We start from the raw sequence: 18822 nt of genomic DNA, 5'->3' as shown, positions 1-18822 counted from the left end.
CACGATGCTGCACCGTACCACCAACCACGAAGCCGGGCGACACCCTACTCCACGTACCTGGAGGGGTAACGTACGATTGCAGCGACAGCAGCAGCGAAACCGAGTATCCCATATAGGGAAACCCCGTTCGAGGCACCGTCCCAACTCGTCACAGACCCGACGTTACCGAGCTAGGTCACCATCCCGCCGTTGCAGCAACTCTAGCGATTGCTAGGCTGAATGGCTAGATAGGCCGGGATGGCTAGATGAGTCTCAATCGGCTAACAACACAACACATTACACGTAAACACCATACCAACACCAACACCTGAGAAGCTCTAATCACCCTGGACACACACCATTTCCACATGCAAATACACATCACTAACACGCTACATTCACCACACTCACCACATCACCACTTACCATCCACATCATACAACACTCAAGAGCGCGCTACACATCAATACTACACACCAATACACCAATACACACACATGCATCAAACCGATAACAGCACGCACGAGGACACCACACCGGCCACATAATCTCATACAAAAGGGATCGCAACAGGAGATCTCGTCCCTTCTTTTCGATACGCCGTCGAGCACAAGCTGTCACGTGACGCTGTTTTAAATCGCAATTTTATATTTTATTTCACCCCTCCTAATAATTGTACTAATTGCCAATTAATTTAAAATCTGTTCAATAAAGATCGTAAGTTTGAAATAACCAAATCGGGAAGTGAATACTCGTTTGAATAATTGGTTAGGTGAATACTTGTTTGAATAACACTGGTCTACATCAAAATTGCCTTATACATGAAAATATACTATATTGATTGTATTTCACTCGTAGAACATAAATATACAAGTTAGAATTCATAATTAGCTCTTATTGTGCATTTATACCTCATATTTATAATAGAGGGTAGCGCGACAGATTTATCACATTAAAAATGATAACTGAAAATATTTAGTGATTACCCGCGGAAATTTTATTATTTCACATTTGTTTGTTGTGTTTAACGTTGACTGTGTTTTGTTCAACAGTTAAAACGTGAAATTGTTACCGTTTTTTTGTCATTTTTACTGAAAAATCTACAGTTTTCGTTATGTCGCGTAAATGTGTTAATAGTGCAGACAATTTTTTCTACATTTGTGGTAAGGTGACCCTTACTAACCAAAGATGGTCAATAACACAGCGTTTAGGAACTGCTTACTTCCATTATTTTGGAATTAAAAACCAAGACAAATCGTGGGTACCACATTTTAGTTGCACAACTTGTTCCACAAATCTGATTAAGTGGCTAAACAAAAAGAAACGCTCATTGCCTTTTGGTGTACCAATGATGTGGAGGGAACCTACCAATCATGCGAATGACTGTTACTTTTGCTTGACTCCACCCATCCAGCACGGTATATCACGAAAAAAGAAACGAAGCGTAGTATACCCTGACGTAGCCTCTGTATCGCGACCTGTACTACATGGAATCGATTTACCTGTTCCTCGACCTCCCGAAGAATACCAGCAAGATTCTGAAGAAGCGATTAATTCAATGGAAGTTGACTACAATGAGCCTACAACCTCACAATCGCCACAGTTTGTAGGTGACAATATTTTTTGTGACGAACCTCATAGAATTTCGCAAGATGAACTCAGCGACCTTATACGAGATTTAAATTTGCCAAAAGATAAAGCGGAATTACTAGGATCGAGACTTAAGCAATGGAATTTGCTTCAACCGGATGTCAAAATCAGTTTATACAGATATCGTCAGAAGAACTTGATGCCCTATTTCAAAACCGAAAACCAGATTGCATTCTGTAATAACGTAAATGGCTTGATGAACGCTTTGAATATTGAATACCATCCACAGGAATGGCGGCTGTTCATAGACTCCTCAAAATTAAGTTTAAAAGCTGGTCTTCCCCATAATGGTAACACACAACCATCGATTCCGTTATGCCACGCTGTGCATACTAAAGAAACATACGAAAATATGAAATATGAATACTCAGAGCACGAATGGCAGATTTGTGGTGATCTAAAAGTTATAGCAATGGTGTTGGGTTTACAAATGGGCTATACCAAGTACTGTTGTTTTTTGTGCGAGTGGGATAGTCGGGCTAGATCTTTACATTACATAAAAAAAGATTGGAATGCTAGACTAAGCCTGAATCCCGGAAAAAAGAACGTCCAGCACCTTCCTCTAGTTAATTCCCAAAAAATTCTTCTACCACCTTTACATATCAAATTGGGACTAATGAAAAACTTTGTGAAGGCTCTCAACAAGGATGGACCAGCATTCAAATACCTGCGAAGTAAATTTCCACGTATAAGCGACGCCAAAATTAAAGAGGGAATCTTTATCGGTTTCAGTTTTACAGGGCTTTGAAAAAGAAGCATTAGAATCTTTTAGAGCAGTAGTTCATGGTTTTTTGGGCAATAAGAGAAATGAAAATTATGTTGAACTTGTGAACAATCTCCTTCAAAAGTATCAACAGTTGGGTTGCAATATGTCCCTAAAAATTCATTTTCTTCACTCTCATCTTGATTTTTTCCCTTCTAACTGCGGTGATGTAAGTGACGAACATGGTGAACGATTCCACCAAGAAATCTCGACAATGGAAAAGAGATACCAGGGCCGATGGGATGCGTCAATGTTAGCTGACTACTGCTGGAATTTGTAAAGAGATACCCCTAACAGTGTTACTAAAAGCCAAATTTTGCATATTAGGTATATTTCCAAAATAAGAGCTAATTCAAAAAACATATTATTGTTTTCCTATTCAGTAACCTCAAAGCAAAATAAAAATAAAGTATTCAATTGAAAGGCACACAAAAAGTTACATTTTGTAGACCAGTGTAATTGGTTAGTGTGAGTGTAAAGCTAAAAGGTGAGTGTGGAACAATAAATCGTCTACTAATAGCAATGACATCATATTTCACGATACACCTGCAATGGGTCCCGGGGTCCAAAAGGCCTAGGTGCGTCGTTTTCACAACCACATAACCAAACCTAACCTAAGATTATGAAAAATAGGCAGTAAGAAATTATGAATAAAAAAGACAACACGATAATAAGTGTACTGCCCAAACAAAAATTATTTCGTTTACTCGCGACAAACAACAATTTGTTAACTTGTGCAAATATGTTGAAGAACCTCACTTTGATGCGGATTGTGGCTAGACGTTCATCCACCGCAGTGAATGTCAGGACTCGACGACGAAGTCAGGACATTCCAGGTGCATGCCCTCAAATCGTAGTCCTTTATACGTTTGGTCTTCATCAAAATTGGGGTTTCTCATCCGAGGCTGTTGCTTCCTGTTCGTTGGTAATTCGTTTTTATGTGGTGGATTCCAAACCCTACGCACAACCGCATAAGCGGGATTCACCTTCAAACGAATGTCTGTTGGCTACCCAGAGGATATCTAAGTCGTGAGAGGATATCTAAGCCCGGAAGTCGTGAGCTGCTTGAGCCACATGCAAAAGAATCGTTCCTGGCCACTCCCAACTGAATGAAACTTTCCTCACTTACCTGAACTACTACATATGGCTCCATCCTCCAACCGTGAAGAAATTCGAATAGCAATTACCCGCTTGAAGAACAACAAGGCGGGGGGCCGATGGATTGCCGGCAGAGCTTTCAAATACGGCGGCGAATAGCTGATAAGGTGCACGCATAAGCTTCTTTGCGGTATATGGTCGGAAGAAAGCATGCCCGACGAGTGTATTCTCAGTGTACTCTGCCCAATCCACAAAACTGAGACCCCATAATCAGCACCAATTATAGTGGAATAATTCGTAGAATTCTAATTGGTTCGTAGGAAGACGACGTTGCGGATCCAATGATTAGTCCCAATATCCAGAACGAAGCTGCGCTGGGGACACACTTGTTTCACGCGGCAACTCGAGCTCGTTGTCTGCAATAGGTGGACCAAGCAGTAATTGCTTGTAGTGAAATTCATTATACTCCTTAACCGAGAGTGGGGTGGTGGGGCCTCGTTGTTCATTGTGCAGAATGTCTAATCGTGTGTGATGAAGTGACGTAAAGGTGGAAGTTGTTGCACTGCGGTGTTGCGTTGCAACTCCAATGTTGTTGGTTGCGGGGCAGACTCCTACAGCATCGGGCAACATCCGATGCACTCCACTCACGTGTGGTGCGTAGGGCGAAACACGTCTGAAAAAGACACCAGCCAGAGCAAAAAAATTGCAAACCTTTTATCAAAGGTTCCACGCGTCAAAAGTGGAATAAAAAGTTCAGCAAATTGTGCTAATTTGTGATTTTAAAGTGGTGGTAATTGTTGTATTCTTAAATTGTGATTAAACTGTGCATCAATAATGTCACTAATAACAAAGAAAAAACTAAATTTTCTAAAAAAGGAAATCCTGAATAAATTAAAAAAAGGAAAATTACTTCGTCAGTTTGCAAATGAGGACAATGTTGGCAAATGTACAATTTCCCACATAAAGTTGCATGGGATAAAGCTCGATAAGTTAGACTATTAGGACATTTTGAATAAGTTTGTGAAATTTATTTGTATTTTTCCCAGTTACATTGCTAGGACAGAAAGCGGCTTCGGTAAATCAGCGGAATACCAACTGATGGAAGAACGCCTGTACATTTGGTTTATAATAAAACGGCAAAACAATGCAACAATTTCGTCCGATATCTTGAAAGAAAAGGCTAAACTAATCAGTGTTAATTTATGGACCAAATGTTGAATTTATGGCTAGTAACAGTTGGTTTAATAATTTTCGTTCACTGTATGGAATACAATTTCTGAAAGTATCTGGCGAGAAACTATCGAATGATCCAGTTGCTGTGCAGCCGTTTATTGAAAATTACGCACAATAATTGCAGAAATGGGCTTTCCCTATCCCCAAGTTTATAATGCGGATGAAACTACACTATTTTGGAGGAAGATGCCAGAAATAACACGTGCGTTGTGTAATAAAAAATCCGCGCCTGGTCGCAAAAGAGGTAACGAAAGGGTTACTATTTTGGTTTGCTACAATGCAACTGGAGAGCATAAACAGATACCGTTAGAATACGCGAACACCAAAAACGTTTGGATGACACAGCTTTTGTTTAAAAACTGGTTAGAAAAATCGTTTATCAAACAAGTGAACTATTTCGATATTTAAAAGAAAATAATTTGTCAGGCAAGGCATTCCTATTGCTAGACAATGCGACCTGCTAACACTGTTATTACCCAATTTTGATGAGGACATATGTGTAATGTTTTCCAAACTGCACGGCTCTGATCCAGCCTATGGACCAAAATGCTATTCGAAGTATAAAAATGAATTATCGTAAGAGTTGTTTATCTCATCTTTTGTCCAGTTCGGAAAATACCTTAACCGAATCATTAAACAAATTGCATTGAAAGATGTGGCTTTTCTTGCATCAAACGCCTGGGATATCGTAGACGGAGGTGTCCTTAAAAATGCTTCAAAAAAATTCTTTATAATGAAAAATGGGACTCAGATGACGATATCCTTCTTGCTATATTGCGTCCCAATAACTCAACGGAAATAACTGATCTATTAGTTCAAATATCCCCGGATGTTTATTTTGATGATGAAATTGATGAGTGGATCAGTGGAAATTGATGATTGATCAGATTGATGAAGTCGATTTCGGCAGCACCAGCCAAGATGAAAATGAACAAGAAACCCAAGATCCAAAAACCCACCATTCTCAAGCTATATCTGCGTTTAACACTTGTATTAAATACGCGAAAGCGCAGGAGTTTCCTGCTGCGGCTATTTTGAAACTTATAAACCTAAGAGTTATTTCATACAAATAGAAAAATGAGACAAAACTTCGCAAAGAAGAGATAACAAATTATTTTGGAAAAAATTAAAAATGTTCATAAAATATATAAAATAAATTTTTGAAGTATAATATAAATCATATTTTTATTTAGTAGTTTTTTTCCAAGTTTTTTCTATATTTCGGTAAACCGGACATTTCGATATATCGGAGACTGCTTGCTTTTACAACACGATGTCACTGCGGTTGGTGGTAATGGTCAAATCTTTCCACTGTTATCTAGTAGATGTAGATAAAACTTAGTGCAGTTTATTTAAAAAAAATGTAGCACAAAATGAAAAGCTTGTAAGAAAACTATAGCTGTCATCTTTACAAATGACAGTTTGCCGCACACGACACAAACTCCAATTGCCAGGGCAGAGATGGTAAATCACTTGCAAAAACACTGGGAAGGCAGTGGAAACGGGCGCTAGACATTCCAACTGATCCCCAACATTGAACCATGACTACATAGAATGTACGGTGAGATAGATTACCTAACTCAAATTTTCACAGGATATGGCTGCTTCAAAGCATATTTGAAACGATTCGAACACGAAATAACGATATATGTACATACATACATATGTGATTATTGCGGAGGCGAGGTAGGGATGCAAACGAAGTATCGATGTTTTTGAAACATCGATGTTTTCGCCAAAAATTTCATAGAAAATTGATCGCGCTGATACAACGGAATCTTCGGATGAGTGTGAAACAGAATACTCGTTTGATGTTTGGAACCAGAATAAACATTTGGTCCACCAAAAGGTGAAATGTAAGCTGTCAAATTTATCTACAATTACAGGGGCGGAAGGTTGAAGAGAAAGTGTATCTCGGCTGTTACCCCTACCAATCAGAAGCCAATAGAGTTTGGGTTGACATGAATACTGTGTTTCCGGAGTTGTATAAATAAGCTTATTAATATTTACATATTGTAGCCTCTTCAGAAGTAAGATCGAAAAGAAATGACAGTGAAAAGATTTTCCATGTCGTTGTTTTGAAATTCTGTTATTTATTGAGAAAAAACTTTAACAGACATATAATGCTAAGTGAAATAAAATGTATCAACTTAAGGCGTACTACATTTCATTAATTTATGCTTCTGCTTCTGTATCCCTTAGCTTTTCACACTAAGTTTAAAATAAGTTAAAAAAGTTGAACATCGAGCCATCTAAACCAAGAAAGTAGAGCTCTTGGTAATCGACTAATCGACTAACCGAATTAACCGAATAGGGCATTATTCGAATAATAATATTCAGTTTGCACTATTCGGCAGTCATTGATTATTCGAGTAACTGCTTATTTTCGACTATTCGGTTAACCGTTCGTTGTCAACTATTCGAATAGTGCAAGTTCATTAATTTTCTTATTGTTATTGATAAAAGTGAAACATTAAAACTAACAAAAAACTTGCTTTAAAATATAATACGAAAAATAAAAATGATTTCACGGGAACCATTAAGTAATGACAAAATAGTTTTTAGCCATTTCAACTGGGTGAATGTATTAAATCAGTATTTTCTATTTTGTTTATTTTGATATAAGAAAATTAAAAGGTTAACATTTGTTGATTCTGATTCTGATAAAGTGGCTGGAATGCGCAAACTTTAAAAAATGTAAGGCTGTTTGGAGTTCAAACAATTTTCATTTAGTTGAATAGTGACAGTATAACTATTCAAATAACTGCAGTAGAACGACTATTTGAATAGTTTCAAACATTGCGACTAATCGAATAGTACTAACCGATTAATATTCGTACGAACGGTTACAAACCGGATATTCGAATAATCGGTTTACAGGTAAATCGAATAATTTTACGAGCCCTACAAGAGTGGCAACATTTAAAAAATCCGTTTGGTGTAGACCAAACTTCTTGATTTCTAGTTGATACGCTATCGCTAACGGAGATTTAAATAGTTATTATTTATATTAATCGTTAAGTATATAATAATTATTAACCGTAATAAATGTTGGGTATTGGGCCCTTACAAAATTATGTTGTAAGGAAAGTATTGATGGTTGACAAGCTTTTTTCACACTACTATTGCACAATGGTTCGACTTGTATGAAGGCGTGGTCATAAACACTTTCCGTTTTCACTAAATATTTTAAATATATAATAAAATTTGGCCACATTGGACTACTAGGTCCTATAGCTCACATAGCACATTAATTGCACTTATAATGCGATGATCCGCCAAAATACTTCTCATGGTCATAGTTGGAGCGTCCCCCATATTCAACGGAAACTGTAAACACAATTAAAACTTTATGTAAACAAATTTAATATTCGATTGTCAAAAAAATAATTGATATATAACTCTTATTTCAAAAAAAACCGAATCACGTCAATCTTAATTAATTTCACAAGTTAAAATAATTACCTTCAACTTCAAAATATAATAAAAATAATCTTGATTCGTTAACCTGAACAATTACCTCAACAATTCGAAGTGCGTTGTTCCAGCAAAAATTTTCAAAAATGTTCTGATGTGCTTCGAAAATGTATAGGTGTTCACGCATAAAACTTTTTTTTTAGAAATTACCGTTAGATTTTTAAGAAAACCGGGATTGCTAACAAGAAGTTTGGACACTTTAGAGGACATCGGTATACATTTTGCCAAAAAAACGTGAGATGGATTTTTTTGTTTTTTGGCCTATGAGCGCTGGTATTGCGATGCCAAGAAAATGTTATAAACCGAATTTCAATGAAATGGACGTGTAGTTCCTAAGACATAGTTTTTTAACCATAATTAGGCGGGGTCTATTTTCCATTTTTTATACCAAAATGTTTGCAGTCCTTCTATACCATCTTTACCATGAAATTTAAGATTTCTGGTGCTTTTACTTAATTTTAAAGCACTTTTAGTAGTTTTCAACATAACCTTTGTATGGGAGGTGGACGTGGAATAGTTCGATTTCCTCAGACAACGAAAATTTAAAATTTGAAACAACAGGGTACGAGGGCTGCTATATATATTTCTGGCCTAATAATGAAAATAGGAATATTTATCAACGAAAATGGTTTTCTTGTTTTTCAAAATATTCTCCATCAAGATTTATACACTTTTGCATGCGCTCAAACCAATTTTAGAAGCACTTTTTTTGAGCCTTTTTGTGAGCGATTGTCAAATTGTGCGGGATCCAACGAGAACAAACCTTTTTTACGGCCAGGTGTTCTTGCAATATCGAATGTATGCTGGTGGGAGAAATGCATAGGCATGCCTCTATCTGAAGGTATGTTACATGACGGTCTTGCATTATTAGTTCACGTACGGCATCGATGTTTTCTGGCACAACGGCTGTTTTTGGACGACCTTCACGGAATTCGTCTTTGAGCGAGCGTCGGCCACGATTGAAGTCGTTGTACCAGTTTTTCACAGTGCTATAGGATGGCGCTTCATAGACATACAAAGATTTTAGTTCATCGATGCACTCTTGTCGCGATAATCCACGTCGAAAGTTGTGAAAAATGATCGCACGAAAATGTTCACGAGTTAATTCCATTTTTTGGCCGAGATGAATTTTTTAATTCCCTGTAAATAAAACAATTCACGATTAAATGACAAAACGTTCTGATTGATGTTATGCTAAAAAATGTCAAACTTTCCAATGGAAATGTCAGATTGCACCTGGCAACACTTAGTGTTGCCTAGGCCAGAAATATATATAGCAGCCCTCGTACAAATAAAGAACCTTTTCAAGTAGAGGTATTTTAATTATTTTTATTATATGAAATCGCTTATTGTGACAAAACTATAATAGATAGAGATATGATGTCGATAATGATAAGTTCTACAAAATTGTAGAACATCACTTTGTTATCTTTATCGCAGCATTCGCGATTAAAGAAAGTTTTTTGGTATTTTTTTACATTATCGAAGTTTTGGTAAGGAATCCTATTTTTTTTAAACTAAATATGGCATATGTCACTCAGGGATAGTATAGCTTTCCAACGGTGAAGAATTTTTCAACTCGGTAAAGTAGTTTCGGAGCCTATTCGAGACAAACAAACAAAAAATCAAACCTTTCCTCTTTATAATATTAGTATAGATAAAAACAATATTACATTCTGTTTTTGTTATTGAGGCAATAAAGCAGTCAAAGCTTATACAGCAATGTAAATTGCGCCAATCATATGAGCATACTCACAATTACTGTGCCAAGCAAGCAAGATGTGTGAAATGTGCAGGAAAACATAAGACCATAGAGTGTCAAAAACCTGCTCAACATCAACCAAAATGCTGCAACTGTGGTGAGGCTCACCCTGCCAACAATAGAGGAAGCGTAGTTGCGAAAGATTCGTGACCAAAGAACTGGAGTAAAGAAAAACAACCCTCCTGCTAAAAACTCGACTGACAAAAATGCAAAAAGTCTTCCAAACAACACAACACGTCAATCAATTACTACAAATAAAACTACAACAGCAAATGAGATTTGTTATTCGCAAGTTGTGAAAGATAATTATCCAATTATTCAACAAATTATAGAAAAGCTTACAAAACTGAATGAGTTTACCATTTCACTTGAAAAGAGGCTTCATAAGCTCGAAAAAACAATAAAAAAAGCAAATAAATATGACTAAATTTCTAAAAATTTATCTATGGAATGAAACGGCTTAATTAAACTCCAAAATGAGCTAGAACTAATACTCAATATTGAAAAAATTTACGTATGCTTAATATCGGAAACCCATTTCCGCAAATAAACTCATATTAAATTTTGAAATTTTGAAACATATCATGCAATACATCCGAATAATTGTTCAGGAGGAAGAGCTGCCATTATAATAAGAAGCAATATTAAACACCACCAAGAAAACTGCATACCTGCAGATGAATTTCAAGCAACAACTATAACGATAGATAGTGTCAACAACTTGTCTCTTACAGCGGTTTACAGTCCTCCAAGACATCAAATAAAATGCGATACATAGAACTGATCAGTAGCCACAAAAACCGATTTATCATGGGCGGTGACTTTAATGCGAAACATACCCATTGGGGATCGAGACTCATAACCACAAAAGTCAGAGAATTATTAAAAGCTCTTCAAATGACTGGTTGCAGTACTATGTCTACGGGGACACCAACTTACTGACCAACAGATCTACTTAAAACACCAGATCTTATTGATTTTTTTATCATCGAACATATCTCACAAAATTATATGTGCATGGAAAACGGTATGGATATGATCTCTGATCATTCGCCTATATATTTAACACTTCACGAAAGTGTTGTTATTAAGGAATACTTGGCAATGCTGTCTGATGTTGATAATCACGTCAAAATAAATTGTAATTCGGAGTTAGATAATGAAATTTTAAAATTGACAAACACAATACAATATTCAGCCTGGAGTAGTACACCGATTAAAAGAAACGTCACAGCAGACCACTAGCATACAAAAGAAATTAAAGAAATGTTTGCAGAAAAGATTACGCTGGAAGTGGCAACAAACAAGATCTCCATCTGACAAAGGTTGTCTTAACAAAATAACTAAAAAACTGTCCAATAAGATAAAGGCATTTAAAAATATATCACTTACCTATTATCTGAAAGGCTTATCAAACGATCTTAGGAAAGATTATTCACTCTGGAAGTGTACAATAAACTTTTACCGACCAGTCATGTAGTATAATCCAATCAGAAAAACAAATAATACATGGGCCCAAAGTGATACAGAGAAAGCAAATGTTTTTTTCTGAATAGCTTGAAAGTGTTTTTAAACCACATGATACAACCAATGAAGATGAAATGGAACCTCATAATTACACCAACCAAACAGAAATCAATGGAGGATGGAGTCATATGTAGAAGTTCACGTAAGTGAGGAAAGTTTCTGACTGTCATTCACTTGGGAGTGGCCAGAACGATTCTTTTACATGTGGCTCAAGCAGCTCACGACTTCCAGTCTTAGACCAAGTATCCTCTGGGTAGCCAACAGACATCCGTTTGGAGGCGAGCTAAAGTGAGAAGGCGAAAACCGCTTATGCGGTTGTGCGTAGGGTTTGGGACCCACCACATAAAAACACCCCCCAATGAAAAGAACAAAACAGCCTCGGATGAGAGACCCCAATTTTGATGACGACCACTGCAAACGTTTAAAGGACTACGATATAAGGGCATGCACTTGGAACCGCCTCTGAACAGGAAATAGCGCCCGTCAACAAACACAAGGAAGGTTCGACGTCGAACAGCTGCAATCGCAACAGACAGCCACGAAATACTCTACTCGACTTGCACTCCTTCTCTCTGAGAGCACTCATCAGCATCTCGGTATAAGGGAACTGTGGAACGGCATCTCAAACTCAATGCGTACCGCTGCAGCCGAAAAAATGGGATTTCGGCGGCGACAAAAAACAAGCTGGTACGATGAGGAATGCCGTCTCGCAGTGGAGAGAAAACAGACTGCCTATCTCGCAACGTTGCAAACAACCACAACACGTGCGGGATGGGATAGATACCGAGAGCTGAAGAGGGAAACGAGACGCATCTGCAAACAAAAAAAGAAATGCGTGAGTACGAAGAGCTTGAGAAGCCGGCAGACAGAGGTAATGCTCGAAAATTTTACGAAAAACGAAGCGACTTAACGAAGATTTCAAGACCGGAGCATCCACATGTAGAGACCAAGATGGTAATCTGGTAACCGATGTCCAAGGCATACTGGGATTATGGAGGGAACACTTCTCCGACTTGCTGAATGGCAGTGAAAGTACAACACCAGGAGACGGCAAACCCGATTCCCCAATCGATGACGATGGAATAGATATTCCATTACCCGACCATGAAGAAATTCGAATAGCAATTACCCGCCTAAAGAACAACGATTGGAATCTTAGTGTGCTCTGCCAATCCATAAAAAGGGAGATCCCACAAACTGTGGAAATAACCGTGGGATAAACCTCCTAAATATCGCCTATAAGGTTCTATCGAGCGTACTGTGTGAAAGACTTAAGCCCACCGTCACGAAACTGATTTGACCTTATCAGTGTGGCTTTAGACCTGGAAAATCCACCATGGACCAGATATTCACCATGCGCCAAATCTTGGACCCGTGAAAATAGGATCGACACACACCACCTTTTTGTCGATTTTAAAGCTGCTTTCGACACCACGAAAAGGAGCTGCTTTTATGCTGCGATGTCTGAATTTGGTATCCCCGCAAAACTAATACGGCTGTAAAGGTGACGTTGAGCAACACAAAACAACAACAACACCAAAAAAAAAAAAAATCCGTCATGATTGGGAAGGACGTCTCCGAGCCGTTCGATACCAAACGAGGTTTCAGACAAGGTGACTCACTATCGTGCGACTTCCTTAACTTGATGTTGGAAAAAATAATACGAGCTGTAGAGCTAAATAGAGAAGGTACAATCTTCTACAAGAGTGTACAGCTCCTGGCGTACGCCGATGATATTGATATCATCGGAAGCAACAACCGCGCCGTTTGTTCTGCTTTTTCCCGCATGGATAAGGAGGCGAAGCGAATGGGTCTGGAGGTGAATGAGGACAAGACGAAATATCTCCTGTCATCAAGCAAACAGTCGGCGCACTCGCGTCTTGGCTCCCACGTCACTGTTGACAGTCATAACTTTGAAGTCGTAGATAATTTCGTATACCTGGGAACCAGTATCAACAACACCAACAATGTCAGCCTCGAAATCCAGCGCAGAATAACTCTTGCCAACAGGTGCTACTTTGGACTGAGTAGGCAATTGAACAGTAAAGTCCTCTCTCGACGAACCAAAATCAAACTCTACAAGTGACTTATTATTCCCGTCCTGCTTTATGGTGCAGAAGCTTGGACGATGTCAACATCAGATGAGACGACACTAGAAGTTTTCGAGAGGAAAATTTTGCGCAAGATTTATGGTTCTCAGAACATTGGCAACGGCGAATACCGCAGACGATGGAACGATGAGCTGTACGAGTTATACGACGACATAGACATAGTTCAGCGAATAAAAAGACAGCGGCTACGCTGGCTAGGTCATATTGTCCGAATGGACTAAAACTCTCCAGCCCTGAAAGTGTTCGATGCAGTACCCGCCGGAGGAAGCCGAGGAAGGGGAAGGCCTCCACTCCGTTGGAGGGACCAGATGGAGAGCGACCTGGAGAAGAGTGGCGCGCTCTCATCGATTCGGCTATAACCGGCTAAACGGTTGAACGCCAATAACATACATATGAAAACAGCTACCTCAAAATATTATAAGTAAAATTACTGATATAATGAATGCTACTTTTCATCTACAATACGTTTCTATTTACTGGAAAATCGCAGAGGTGATTATGCTCAATAAACCTGGAAAGCCAGCACATGATCTCTCCTGCCAATATTTTCAAATCTTTCGGAAAAATTGCTTGCTATTCGTCTTAACAACATAGTAGAAGTGAGAAGCTGATACCGGTGTATTAGTTCGGATTTCGGAAAAATCACTCCACTATTGACCAAGGGCATAGAATAACTCGAGTTAATGAAAATGCTTTTGAAGAAAGAAAAGTTTGTTCGGCCGTGTTTCTCGACGTTTCCAAAGCATTTGATAAAGTTTGCCATGGCGGACTCCTAAACAAAATTAAGGAACAACAATTATTATAATATTTTAAAATCATACCTTTCAGACCACTTTTTTCGAATTAAACATGGAGATATGTACTCTGACTTAAAGGAAATAAAAGCCGGTGTTCCTCAGGGTAGCGTGTTAGGTCCCATTATCTACTTACTTTTTACGAGTGTTCTACCTAACGATGACAATTGTACTACAACAACATTTACCGATGATACTGCTGTTTTGGCTGGTGGTAAAACACAGACTGAATTAATTATCAAATTACAACAACACTTAAACAAAATATATGTATGGACATCCGAATAAAATTAAACGAAACTAAATCAGTACATATGGATTTCACTTACTATAATATCAGATATATGCCAGTAACGTTTTTAATGCTATTTTTTATTTAATTGTTTAATGATATTCGTTCATTAAACATTCGTTTTTTAATTAAATAACGTCTTTGATTCTACAAACTTCTAAGTTAATCTCTTCACATAGTAATTTAACATTATGTTTAAATCTTATATTACTTATTTCTAGAATTAGTGTGGAAACTGCCGTATGTTCTCCGAACTCATCCTTAAGTAACTGCCATAGCGTTGTATAATCTGGTGGTTGCTCTCGTCTAACCACGTCTAATGCAGCGCCTCTTAGTGTTTTTATGACACAGTGTAGATATAATACTTTCGTCTCTTCCGATATAACTGGAGACTGTGGCATGATCGCATCGACACCTTGAATAAAGAGTGCCAGGTAATTTCGAACGGTTGAATGAGTTTGATGTTTTGTATCGCCATTTCCCTGGTTTCTCGTTCCATTTTGTTGTTTACCTCTTTAATTTTAATGGATTTCAAAATGGATTGGCTTAGTTCGTTTACTTCTTCTTCCATAAACTGTCTGCTTTGTTTTTATTCACCTTCGTTTTTAATGTACAACAATCTTCATTCGCTTTCTTTTCAACTTTTTCGTTATTAGGGATTGTGGAGTAGAGTTTTGTTGAATAATTTATCATATATTATTTATTTATGTTTTATTTTATCTTATTTTATTTTATTTTATTTTATTTTATTTTATTTTATTTTATTTTATTTTATTTTATTTTATTTTATTTTATTTTATTTTATTTTATTTTATTTTATTTTATTTTATTTTACTTTATTTTATTTTATATTATTTTATTTTATTTTATTTTATTTTATTTTATTTTATCTTATTTTATTTTATTTTATTTTATTTATTTTTAACGTATTGTGATATTTTTGTTCCACTGTTCCATCGTAACTTTGTACGTTTTGTTTGTTACGATAATTGTTCTTTTTTTTTCTTCGACGTTCCATTTTTACGTTCTTGTTGTTAAACTGTTCGTTTTGTTCTTTACGATATTTTTATTTTTCTTCACTTTTCAAGTTTCTCATTTACGTTATTTATGCACTCTTTCACTTCGACGTTCCACTTTTACGTTCTTGTCGTTATACTATCCGTTTTGTTCTTTACGATAATTTTTCTATTTCTGCATCTTCACGTTCCACTTTTACGTTATTAACTACGTTCTTTAAACATCTTCACGTTTCACCTTTACGTTATTAACTTCGTTCTTCAAACACTATCGATGTTGAAATTTTTTTTTCTTAATATATTTTTTTGTATTTTATATTTTTTTTATACTCTCGCAACAAAAGTTGCTAAGAGAGTATTATAGTTTTGTTCACATAACGGTTGTTTGTAACACCTAAAACTAAAAGAGTTAGATATAGAGTCATATATACCAAAGTGATCAGGGTGACGAGTAGATTTGAAATCCGGATGTCTGTCCGTCCGTCCGTCTGTCCGTCTGTCTATCTGTGCAAGATGTAACTTGAGTAAAAATTAAGATATCTTGACGAAACTTGGCACAAATATTCCTTGGCACAATAAGAAGATCAAGTTCGAACCATTGCCACGCCCACAAAATCGCGAAAACTAAAAACACATAAAGTTTCTTAAATTTGGAATAAAGGATCGCACTAGGAGGGGGCATATTTGGATGTAATTTTTTTGGGGAAGTGGGCGTGGCCCCGCCCACAAATCGGTTATTTGTATTTAACTCGCAAACTAATAAAGCTATATAAACTAAACTTTCTGCAGTCGGTTCTCTTACATACCCCACCACACACCTTGAAAACAGTTGAAATCGGATAATAACCACGCCCACCTCCCATACAAAAGTTAGGTTGAAAATTACTAAAAGTGAGTTAACTCACTAACGAAAAACGTCAGAAACACTAAATTTCACATAAGAAATGGCAGATGGAAGCTGCACTCAGATTTTTTTTACAAAATGGAAAATGGGCGTGGCTTCGCCCACTTATGGGTCTAAAACCATATCTCAGGAACAACTTGACCGATTCGAATGAAATTTGGTATATAATATTTTCTTGAAACCCTGATAACACAGACAAAAAATAGGCGAAATCGGTTCACAACCACTACTACTTTCCTTATAACTAAATTTTGAAATCCATCTTATTCCTTCACTTTATAATGTAAACATAAGGAACCAATGAAGATAACGGAATAAAACTTTACACAATTAGTGCATATCATCTCTGGCTTCACTTGTGAAAAAATTGTCGAAAACGGACCATAACTTTTCAAGGCCCCAGATATCGAACATGTTGAACTCAGCGCCTAAGGATAAATTTTAACCGAAAATATGGGTAAATCTCTCAGATATCTCAATTTAATTCAGAGGAAATTGTTTTCTTCTAATAGTGTGTCTCTGTTCCAAAAATTATTAAAATCGGGTCATAACATTTCCATATACCTCATTGTAGGTTTTTCAAAAGTATCTTCTTCTACCCCCCATATACCTAATTATAGGTTTTTCAAAAATACGGTGAGCTTTATTCCGCATATACATATGTATTGGTTAAATTTCTTCAATAAATTGCGAGAGTATAAAATGTTCGGTTGCACCCGAACTTAGCCTTTCCTTACTTGTTTTTTTTTATATTTTTTTGTTTTTTTTTTCAATTTATGGTTTTATGATGCTGCATGTTTCAATACTCATTCTTTTTTAGACACGTGGAAAGGAGTCCCCGTACTTTTCTTCAGCCTTACGAGTTGCCAAAGAACATTCATAACAATCTTGTGTGCAAGTAAGTCACTTATTGCTTTGAATTTGTAATATTCAAAGTTTTGTGTGTTTTGTACGTTTAAAAATAAGATTTTTTTTATGAAAATTACCGAGAGCAGAAATTTTTGCATTTTCCATTATCGCCCGAGCTAAACCGACTGCGCCAGTAACGTTTTTAATGCTATTTTTTATTAAATTGTTTAATGATATTCGTTCATTAAACATTCGTTTTTTAAACATAAAAATCACACTTCTATTTTTAATGTAATATATTTCTTTTATTTTGTTAAATGATATAAACGATATAAATGACAATTATATAAATGCGACAATAGAAAGACTTGCTTTTGCTGAATAAAGGCAAAAGTCTCCAACGCAACATTAGGATATGTCACTTGCCACTGTACATAAACGGTGTACAAATATCATATCACAATACTGCGAAATACCTAGGTATGACAGTAGATACAAAACTTAGATGGAGAGCACATGTTAAAAAGAAAAAAAGAAGAATTAGAAATAAAATTCAGAAATATGTATTGGCTATTGGGCAGAAACTCTGCTCTATCCACATTTAACAATGTTCTTATTTACATGCAAATACTCAAACCAGTTTGGACTTATGGTATTCAACTTTGGGGCTGCTCAAGTCCCAGCACTGTCGCACAAATTTAGCGATTTCAAAACAAAATTCTAAAATGCGCCGTCAATGCACCATGGTATATTCGCAGCAAAGATCTTGAACGCAATCTCAGAATTGACTCAGTTGCCGCATCAATCCACAAATATGCGAAATCTCACATGGAAAGACTTACTCACCATGTTAACACCGAAGCCCCTGCTCTTGTCGCTCAAAGCGAATGGAAAGAAAGACTTAAACGCAAAAAGCCGCACCACCTTATGCAGTAGGCAGACACTCCGCAATATACACGCAGAGCATACTTAATTTATTTGTATGGTAAAATAATCAAAACAAATTGTTCGTTAGTTTGCATTACATTAACTAGTTACAATGGTAAAAAAATGTCAGTTGTTTGACTATCAGCTGTTTAAGCAGATTTATCCATAGTAAAATCGAGTTAATTTCATCACGCCTCAAATTAATTCGTGTCATTTGTATTTTTGGTATAAAAGTGAAATCGCGCGAATTCCAACACATGTCTGATATATATAATTTTAACACACTAATTTAATATTAAATTATCTTGTTTTACCCTAATCTTAAATAAGTATGAAAGTAAGTACATTTCCATGGTAAGTAAGTACTTTATTCTTTCAAATAACACTATTTTCTAATGGTATAATTAAAAGCATATAATAGCGATAGCGATATGAAAATC

This window comes from Zeugodacus cucurbitae, chromosome 6, assembly GCF_028554725.1.
Source record: "Zeugodacus cucurbitae isolate PBARC_wt_2022May chromosome 6, idZeuCucr1.2, whole genome shotgun sequence".
In the NCBI taxonomy this organism is placed as follows: Eukaryota; Metazoa; Arthropoda; class Insecta; order Diptera; family Tephritidae; genus Zeugodacus; species Zeugodacus cucurbitae.
This window is presented reverse-complemented; position numbering follows the sequence as displayed.